We start from the raw sequence: 10,235 nt of genomic DNA on the forward strand, positions 1-10,235 counted from the left end.
GATTTGCATCAAGCACATTCAAAAATACGCCATAATTAACCGTCCCCAGGATGACACCGGGGTAGGTAGCAAAGTCTTTCCTGATCCCAGCTCTGTTCATCTTGGCTTCTTTTAAAAACACAGCAAGCAAGGGTTACTCCAAGCGGAGTCTCCCTTTTTTCCAAAAATTGGGCCCCACACACACCCACCCCTTCAGTGGCAGCAGTTGTGCCCCAGTTGTACACTTCACAGCTACATTTGCATCAAGCACATTCAAAAATACGCTATTCTTAACCGTCCCCAGGATGACACCGGGGTAGGTAGCAAAGTCTTTCCTGATCCCAGCTCTGTTCATCTTGGCTTCTTTTAAAAACACAGCAAGCAAGGGTTACTCCAAGCGGAGTCTCCCTTTTTTCCAAAAATTGGGCCACACAGACACCCACCCCATCAGTGGCAGCACTTGGGCCCTAGTTGCAAACAGGATGTTTTGATTTGCATCAAGCACATTCCAAATCAACAAGCATTTACTCTCCCCAGGATGACACAGGGGTAGTAAATTCCTTCTGGATCCATGACTTGTTCATTTTGATGAACGTCAGTCTGTCCACATTGTCACTGGACAGACGCGTGCGCTTATCTGTCAGCACACACCCAGCAGCACTGAATACACGTTCAGAGACAACGCTGGCAGCTGGACACGACAAAATCTCCAAGGCGTAACTGGAGAGCTCTGGCCATTTTTCTAGGTTTGAAGCCCAAAAGGAGCAAGGCTCCAGTTGCACAGTCATGGCATCGATGTTCATTTGGAGATACTCCTGTATCATCCTCTCCAGCCGTTGAGTATGTGTCAGACTTGTTGTCTCTGGTGGCCTTGCAAAAGAGGGTCTAAAAAAATTATGAAAAGATTCCATAAAATTGCTGTTACCGGCACCAGATACGGTCCTACTGGTACGGGTAGACTGTTGAAGATGACGAGACCGTCCCATGTTTGTCAAGTTACAACTGGGAGATTCCCTCCCTGCACCTGCACGGTTGTTTGGTGGAAAAGCCGAGCTAAGATCGAGTAACAGCTTCTGCTGATACTCCTGCATACGTGCGTCCCTTTCTATGGCTGGAATTATGTCACAAAATTTGGACTTGTACCGGGGATCTAATAGTGTGGCAATCCAGTAGTCATCATCACTTCTAATTTTGACAATACGACTGTCATGTTGGAGGTAGTGCAACAAAAAGGCACTCATGTGTCTTGCGCAGCCATGCGGACCAAGTCCACGCTGTGTTTGTGGCCTTTCTTCCTCTGACATCTCCCCCCAACCTCTTTCAACTGAAATTTGACCAAGGTCTCCCTCATCCGCTGAGTCTTCCATGTCCATGGACAGTTCGTCCTCCATTTCTTCATGTTCTCCTGCACCTTGCTCAACATTTCGCCTGCTACTATGCGCCCTTGTCGATCCCTGTTCCCCATGGTCCCATGCCTGCTGCGTTGGTGATGATGAACGTCTGGACCTTGGTGATGTTGTTGTCCCTTGCGCATATGAATCCTCCTGTAGTTCCTCCCCTTCATGTTGTCCCACCCCCTGACTCCGAATAGTGTTTAGCGTGTGCTCCAGCATGTAAATGACTGGAATCGTCATGCTGATAATGGCATTGTCAGAGCTAAACATATTCGTCGCCATGTCGAAACTGTGCAGAAGGGTGCATAGGTCCTTGATCTGAGACCACTCCATCAGGGTGATCTGCCCCACCTCTGCATCTCGTTGGCCCAGGCTATACGTCATGACGTATTGCACCAGGGCTCTGCGGTGCTGCCACAGTCGCTGTAACATGTGGAGAGTTGAATTCCAGCGTGTCGCCACATCGCATTTCAGGCGATGAACCGGCAGGCCGAAAGACTTCTGGAGCGATGCAAGTCGCTCTGCTGCGGCGCTTGAACGGCGGAAGTGAGCTGACAGTTTTCGTGCCCTGTTCAGAAGGCCATCTAGGCCGGGATAGTGTGTTAAAAATTGCTGGACGACAAGGTTCAACACGTGAGCCATACAAGGTACGTGTGTCACAATGCCCAGGCGAAGTGCCGCACCCAGGTTTGCAGCATTGTCGCACACGGCCTTACCAGGCTGCAGGTTGAGTGGAGACAACCATTTATTAAACTCGGACCGCAGAGCTGACCACAACTCCTCAGCTGTGTGACTCTTATTCCCAAGACATGTCAAGCTAAAGACCGCCTGATGCCGTTGCGCACTGCTGCCAGCATAGTAATGAGGCGTGCGTGATTCCTTCTGCGCAGTGAGAATGCTGGTGGCCTGACCAGGCAGGCTTGGGGCGGAGGTGGAGGACCCAGATGAGGTGGAGGATGCAGAAGCTGTGGCGGAACTTGGACAGACAGAGGATTGACACACAAGTCGTGGGGACGGCAAGACTTGTGCAGCAGACCCTTCACCATCTATCACCATAGTTACCCAGTGCCCAGTCAGCGACATGTAACGTCCCTGTCCATGCTTACTGGTCCAAGTATCGGTGGTGAAATGCACCCGTTCACACACAGAGTTTCTCAAGGAAGCGGTGATGTTGTGTGCGACATGCTGGTGTAGCGCGGGCACACCTTTCTTAGAGAAGTAGTGGCGACTAGGCATCTGGTACTGGGGAACAGCGACAGACATAAGGTCTCTAAAATCCTGTGTGTCCACTAGGCGGAAAGGCAGCATTTCGGTAGCCAACAGCTTACAGAGGGATAGAGTCAACCTCTTAGCTTTGTCATGGGTCGGAGGAAGTGGCCTTTTATTTGACCACATCTGAGGGACAGAGATCTGGCTGCTGTGTGTAGACGGTGTTGAGTAGGGTGTCCCTGGAAAAATGCAGGTTTGTGAGGAAAGTGCAGGCGGAGACATGATGTTGCCTTCATCCAACGTTGGTGCTATCGATGTCTGAGAGAGCTGTACACACTCACTTGTTTCCCCTTCCAAACCAACTGACGACCTTACAAGCAAACTGCCTGTTGCGGTTACAGTGGTGGAAGTTTGGCGTGGAAAAACAGGTGTGACAGCTGTCCCCACAGTCCTAGAAGATGAAGAGCGCGCGGATGCACTGGAAGGGGCGGGCGGTGGATGGTTCGCTCTTGCAGCATTGCAGCACAGTGAGCTTCCCACCGGGACCTATGATATTTATTCATGTGACGATTCATGGAAGAAGTTGTCAAACTGCTGAGGTTTTGACCTCTACTAAGAGAATCATGACAAATTTTACATATCACATGATTTGGGCGATCTTTTTCTATGTCAAAAAAGGACCAGGCTAGGCAAGGCTTAGAGGCCATGCGACCTGTTGATCCACCCCGAATAATGCTCATAGGCAGAGTGGTGGCTGAGGATGCAGTTGTAGACGTGCTACCAGTGCTCCGACTCTGTCCAGGAAGGCGCAAGGTAACTTCGTCGTCGGTTGCATCCTCCTCCACCGCCTCTGTTGACCTCCTCGAGTGCCTGACTGGGGGTTGACAGTAGGTGGGATCTAGAACTTCATCATCAATTGTTGTGTTTGCACTCCCCTCCCCCTCAGACCGAGCCTCTTCTTGCCCTGACCGAATATTTAAGTTGTCATCCCAATCGGGTATCTGCGTCTCATCTTCATCAGTATGTTCCTCATTGTCTATAACCACAGGTGTTACAGTTTGTGACAAAGGGTCAACATTATGCTCAGAAACTTGGTCCTCACGGCCTGAATCAGAGTCACAAAGGTTCTGGGCATCACTGCAGACCATTTCCTGTTCTGTACTCACTGTAGCTTGGGAGCAGACCTCTGATTCCCAGGCTATAGTGTGACTGAACAGCTCTGCAGACTCAGCCATCTCAGTTCCACCATACTGTGCAGGGCTGATGGAGACTTCAGAGCTGGGAGAAATCAAGTGTGATTGGGATGACAACTCAGAGGACTGGTGTTTTTTGGATGCGGTACTTGAAGTGGCTGAGAGGGCACTTGTTGGACCACTTGAGATCCATTCAAGCATTTTCCTTTTTTGCCCATCATCTACCTTTCTTCCTGTTGTTCGTGTCCGTAAAAAAGGGAGCACATCGGATTGTCCACGGTAAGTAGTAGACATCTTACTTTTGCTGGTAGATGGTCTATCTTCAGCAGATGATAATGGAGCTTTGCCACTTTCCCCACAGACAAAACCTTTTTTGCCTTTTCCACCACGCCTCTTCCCCTTTCCACCAGCATCTGTCATTTTGCCACTCATGTTGATTGCGACAAGATTGTGGACTGAAAATGTGGTAGTAAAAATTGAGAGGTGGTGAAGATTGCAGTGGTGGTCTAGCTTTATTAACAGCAGAATAATAAAGAATAAATATCCCTGACAATGCAACTTAGTTATAATGAGTTGGAGTGTGCAACGCAGGCAGATGCGCTCTGCAAATGTCTTGGCACTAGTGGGACTATAGCAAAGTCCAATAGCCACGTATAGGATGCCACTAGGTACACTGAGTGTTTGCTAGTATAATGGCTTACTTATAATTGTAGTGCACATTTGGTGCTGGCTTTTTGTTTTTTCTTCATTGAATTGGTCGGTGGTTGACCTCCACCTTGCTATGCACCCCAATTTGGGATGTATTCCATCTGTCTGGATTTTGGCGGTTGGTGACTGTTCACATTAAGTCATCAGGCTTTGTCCACAGGCTATTTACTTCATGCAGCATTTGCTTGGACCTGTCCCGCCCACAACCATGACTCAGTCATGGGTACGGGATTGAAATAGACCAGGTGAGTGCTGCTAAGAGCAGTTCTACTATGCATATGTGAGGCCGTATGGCACATTTTATAAAAATATTTTAGTGTAGGACTGCTTCAAATGAGATTTGCCGTGACGTGGCGAAGCAGCTCAAGAAATTGCAATTTTTTGCCAAAAATCTCAAAATTTTTTTTAGAATAAGTACAGTTTGGAATGTTTAGTGCTGTAGTGCACATTTGGTGCTGGCTTTTTGTTTTTTCTTCATTGAATTGGTCGGTGGTTGACCTCCACCTTGCTATGCACCCCAATTTGGGATGTATTCCATCTGTCTGGATTTTGGCGGTTGGTGACTGTTCACATTAAGTCATCAGGCTTTGTCCACAGGCTATTTACTTCATGCAGCATTTGCTTGGACCTGTCCCGCCCACAACCATGACTCAGTCATGGGTACGGGATTGAAATAGACCAGGTGAGTGCTGCTAAGAGCAGTTCTACTATGCATATGTGAGGCCGTATGGCACATTTTATAAAAATATTTTAGTGTAGGACTGCTTCAAATGAGATTTGCCGTGACGTGGCGAAGCAGCTCAAGAAATTGCAATTTTTTGCCAAAAATCTCAAAATTTTTTTTATAATAAGTACAGTTTGGAATGTTTAGTGCTGTAGTGCACATTTGGTGCTGGCTTTTTGTTTTTTCTTACTTATAATTAGTTGGAGTGTGCAACGCAGGCAGATGCGCTCTGCAAATGTCTTGGCACTAGTGGGACTATAGCAAAGTCCAATAGCCACGTATAGGATGCCACTAGGTACACTGAGTGTTTGCTAGTATAATGGCTTACTTATAATTAGTTGGAGTGTGCAACGCAGGCAGATGCGCTCTGCAAATGTCTTGGCACTAGTGGGACTATAGCAAAGTCCAATAGCCACGTATAGGATGCCACTAGGTACACTGAGTGTTTGCTAGTATAATGGCTTACTTATAATTAGTTGGAGTGTGCAACGCAGGCAGATGCGCTCTGCAAATGTCTTGGCACTAGTGGGACTATAGCAAAGTCCAATAGCCACAGATAGGATGCCACTAGGTACACTGAGTGTTTGCTAGTATAATGGCTTACTTATAATTAGTTGGAGTGTGCAACGCAGGCAGATGCGCTCTGCAAATGTCTTGGCACTAGTGGGACTATAGCAAGGTCCAATAGCCACGTATAGGATGCCACTAGGTACACTGAGTGTTTGCTAGTATAATGGCTTACTTATAATTAGTTGGAGTGTGCAACGCAGGCAGATGCGCTCTGCAAATGTCTTGGCACTAGTGGGACTATAGCAAAGTCCAATAGCCACGTATAGGATGCCACTAGGTACACTGAGTGTTTGCTAGTATAATGGCTTACTTATAATTAGTTGGAGAGTGCAACGCAGGCAGATGCGCTCTGCAAATGTCTTGGCACTAGTGGGACTATAGCAAGGTCCAATAGCCACGTATAGGATGCCACTAGGTACACTGAGTGTTTGCTAGTATAATGGCTTACTTATAATTAGTTGGAGTGTGCAACGCAGGCAGATGCGCTCTGCAAATGTCTTGGCACTAGTGGGACTATAGCAAAGTCCAATAGCCACGTATAGGATGCCACTAGGTACACTGAGTGTTTGCTAGTATAATGGCTAAGTTAAAATTAGTTGGAGTGTGCAACGCAGGCAGATGCGCTCTGCAAATGTCTTGGCACTAGTGGGACTATAGCAAAGTCCAATAGCCACGTATAGGATGCCACTAGGTACACTGAGTGTTTGCTAGTAAAATTGCTTAGTTTAAAAAAGTTGGAGTGTGCAATGCAGGCAGACGTGCTCTGCAAATGTCTTTGCACTAGTGGGACTATAGCAAAGTCCAATAGCCACAGATAGGATGCCACTAGGTACACTGAGTTTTTGCTAGTATAATGGCTTACTTATAATTAGTTGGAGTGTGCAACGCAGGCAGATGCGCTCTGCAAATGTCTTGGCACTAGTGGGACTATAGCAAGGTCCAATAGCCACATATAGGATGCCACTAGGTACACTGAGTGTTTGCTAGTATAATGGCTTACTTATAATTAGTTGGAGTGTGCAACGCAGGCAGATGCGCTCTGCAAATGTCTTGGCACTAGTGGGACTATAGCAAGGTCCAATAGCCACGTATAGGATGCCACTAGGTACACTGAGTGTTTGCTAGTATAATGGCTTACTTATAATTAGTTGGAGTGTGCAACGCAGGCAGATGCGCTCTGCAAATGTCTTGGCACTAGTGGGACTATAGCAAAGTCCAATAGCCACAGATAGGATGCCACTAGGTACACTGAGTGTTTGCTAGTATAATGGCTTACTTATAATTAGTTGGAGTGTGCAACGCAGGCAGATGCGCTCTGCAAATGTCTTGGCACTAGTGGGACTATAGCAAGGTCCAATAGCCACGTATAGGATGCCACTAGGTACACTGAGTGTTTGCTAGTATAATGGCTTACTTATAATTAGTTGGAGTGTGCAACGCAGGCAGATGCGCTCTGCAAATGTCTTGGCACTAGTGGGACTATAGCAAGGTCCAATAGCCACGTATAGGATGCCACTAGGTACACTGAGTGTTTGCTAGTATAATGGCTTACTTATAATTAGTTGGAGTGTGCAACGCAGGCAGATGCGCTCTGCAAATGTCTTGGCACTAGTGGGACTATAGCAAAGTCCAATAGCCACAGATAGGATGCCACTAGGTACACTGAGTGTTTGCTAGTATAATGGCTTACTTATAATTAGTTGGAGTGTGCAACGCAGGCAGATGCGCTCTGCAAATGTCTTGGCACTATTGGGACTATAGCAAAGTCCAATAGCCACGTATAGGATGCCACTAGGTACACTGAGTGTTTGCTAGTAAAATTGCTTAGTTTAAAAAAGTTGGAGTGTGCAATGCAGGCAGACGTGCTCTGCAAATGTCTTTGCACTAGTGGGACTATAGCAAAGTCCAATAGCCACAGATAGGATGCCACTAGGTACACTGAGTGTTTGCTAGTATAATGGCTTACTTATAATTAGTTGGAGTGTGCAACGCAGGCAGATGCGCTCTGCAAATGTCTTGGCACTAGTGGGACTATGGCAAAGTCCAATAGCCACGTATAGGATGCCACTAGGTACACTGAGTGTTTGCTAGTAAAATTGCTTAGTTTAAAAAAGTTGGAGTGTGCAATGCAGGCAGACGTGCTCTGCAAATGTCTTTGCACTAGTGGGACTATAGCAAAGTCCAATAGCCACAGATAGGATGCCACTAGGTACACTGAGTGTTTGCTAGTATAATGGCTTACTTATAATTAGTTGGAGTGTGCAACGCAGGCAGATGCGCTCTGCAAATGTCTTGGCACTAGTGGGACTATAGCAAGGTCCAATAGCCACGTATAGGATGCCACTAGGTACACTGAGTGTTTGCTAGTATAATGGCTTACTTATAATTAGTTGGAGTGTGCAACGCAGGCAGATGCGCTCTGCAAATGTCTTGGCACTAGTGGGACTATAGCAAGGTCCAATAGCCACGTATAGGATGCCACTAGGTACACTGAGTGTTTGCTAGTATAATGGCTTACTTATAATTAGTTGGAGTGTGCAACGCAGGCAGATGCGCTCTGCAAATGTCTTGGCACTAGTGGGACTATAGCAAAGTCCAATAGCCACAGATAGGATGCCACTAGGTACACTGAGTGTTTGCTAGTATAATGGCTTACTTATAATTAGTTGGAGTGTGCAACGCAGGCAGATGCGCTCTGCAAATGTCTTGGCACTATTGGGACTATAGCAAAGTCCAATAGCCACGTATAGGATGCCACTAGGTACACTGAGTGTTTGCTAGTAAAATTGCTTAGTTTAAAAAAGTTGGAGTGTGCAATGCAGGCAGACGTGCTCTGCAAATGTCTTTGCACTAGTGGGACTATAGCAAAGTCCAATAGCCACAGATAGGATGCCACTAGGTACACTGAGTGTTTGCTAGTATAATGGCTTACTTATAATTAGTTGGAGTGTGCAACGCAGGCAGATGCGCTCTGCAAATGTCTTGGCACTAGTGGGACTATGGCAAAGTCCAATAGCCACGTATAGGATGCCACTAGGTACACTGAGTGTTTGCTAGTAAAATTGCTTAGTTTAAAAAAGTTGGAGTGTGCAATGCAGGCAGACGTGCTCTGCAAATGTCTTTGCACTAGTGGGACTATAGCAAAGTCCAATAGCCACAGATAGGATGCCACTAGGTACACTGAGTGTTTGCTAGTATAATGGCTTACTTATAATTAGTTGGAGTGTGCAACGCAGGCAGATGCGCTCTGCAAATGTCTTGGCACTAGTGGGACTATAGCAAAGTCCAATAGCCACGTATAGGATGCCACTAGGTACACTGAGTGTTTGCTAGTATAATGGCTAAGTTAAAATTAGTTGGAGTGTGCAACGCAGGCAGATGCGCTCTGCAAATGTCTTGGCACTAGTGGGACTATAGCAAAGTCCAATAGCCACGTATAGGATGCCACTAGGTACACTGAGTGTTTGCTAGTAAAATTGCTTAGTTTAAAAAAGTTGGAGTGTGCAATGCAGGCAGACGTGCTCTGCAAATGTCTTTGCACTAGTGGGACTATAGCAAAGTCCAATAGCCACAGATAGGATGCCACTAGGTACACTGAGTGTTTGCTAGTATAATGGCTTAGTTATAATGAGTTGGAGTGTGCAGAGGACAGGAGGGTACAGTGGCAGGATTGTGGTGCTCTGGGTAGAGGAATGGAAGCCTGCCTTTCTATTCCCTCCTAATGGTGAAATGCAGGGAGGAAATCCCTGACCTTGGCTACACAGATGCTGTTGCTGTTTGCAGGACCTGTCACCTATGGCTCTCTGACCCTGCCGGTTTGAGCCCTTAAAAGGACTGCTATAAAGTGCTCTCCCTATGCTGTCTAACGCTGTGTATGCAGCGCATACAGCTGTATCGGCTATAGGACTCAGGAGGACGGAGCTGCGACAGTGATGTCTGACACCAAAGACGCAGAAGGCAGATAATGGCGTCCGTGAAGAAAATGTCCGGTTTTATAATGCAGGGACATGTGACATGCAGATCCTATCACACATGCCGTTGCTTCTCTGGCTCAAAGTCAACTTAGCTGTGTGTGTGTCTGTGATTGGCTGACATGCTGGCCCGCCCCACAAGACGCGCGCACTTAGGGAAGGAAGACAAGAAAAAAAAAAAAAAATGGCGATCGCCATTATAGAAACAGCAGTGATCTGAAGGCGCTGTTCACGCACACTATACACTGAAATGTGATAATAGTTTGATTCTCAGAGTGACTTACACTATTACAGCAGAAACCAAGCTATGATTTAGCTGTTTTTTGGCTGCTAGAACCGTTCTCGAACGTTTCTAGAACTATCGAGCTTTTGCAAAAAGCTCGAGTTCTAGTTCGATCTAGAACATGCCCCAAAATCACTCGAGCCTAGAACTGGAGAACCACGAACCACGAACCGCGCTCAACTCTATCCAGGAGCTTTGGTTCCC

Source organism: Anomaloglossus baeobatrachus, unplaced genomic scaffold, assembly GCF_048569485.1.
Source record: "Anomaloglossus baeobatrachus isolate aAnoBae1 unplaced genomic scaffold, aAnoBae1.hap1 Scaffold_70, whole genome shotgun sequence".
Lineage (NCBI taxonomy): Eukaryota > Metazoa > Chordata > Amphibia > Anura > Aromobatidae > Anomaloglossus > Anomaloglossus baeobatrachus.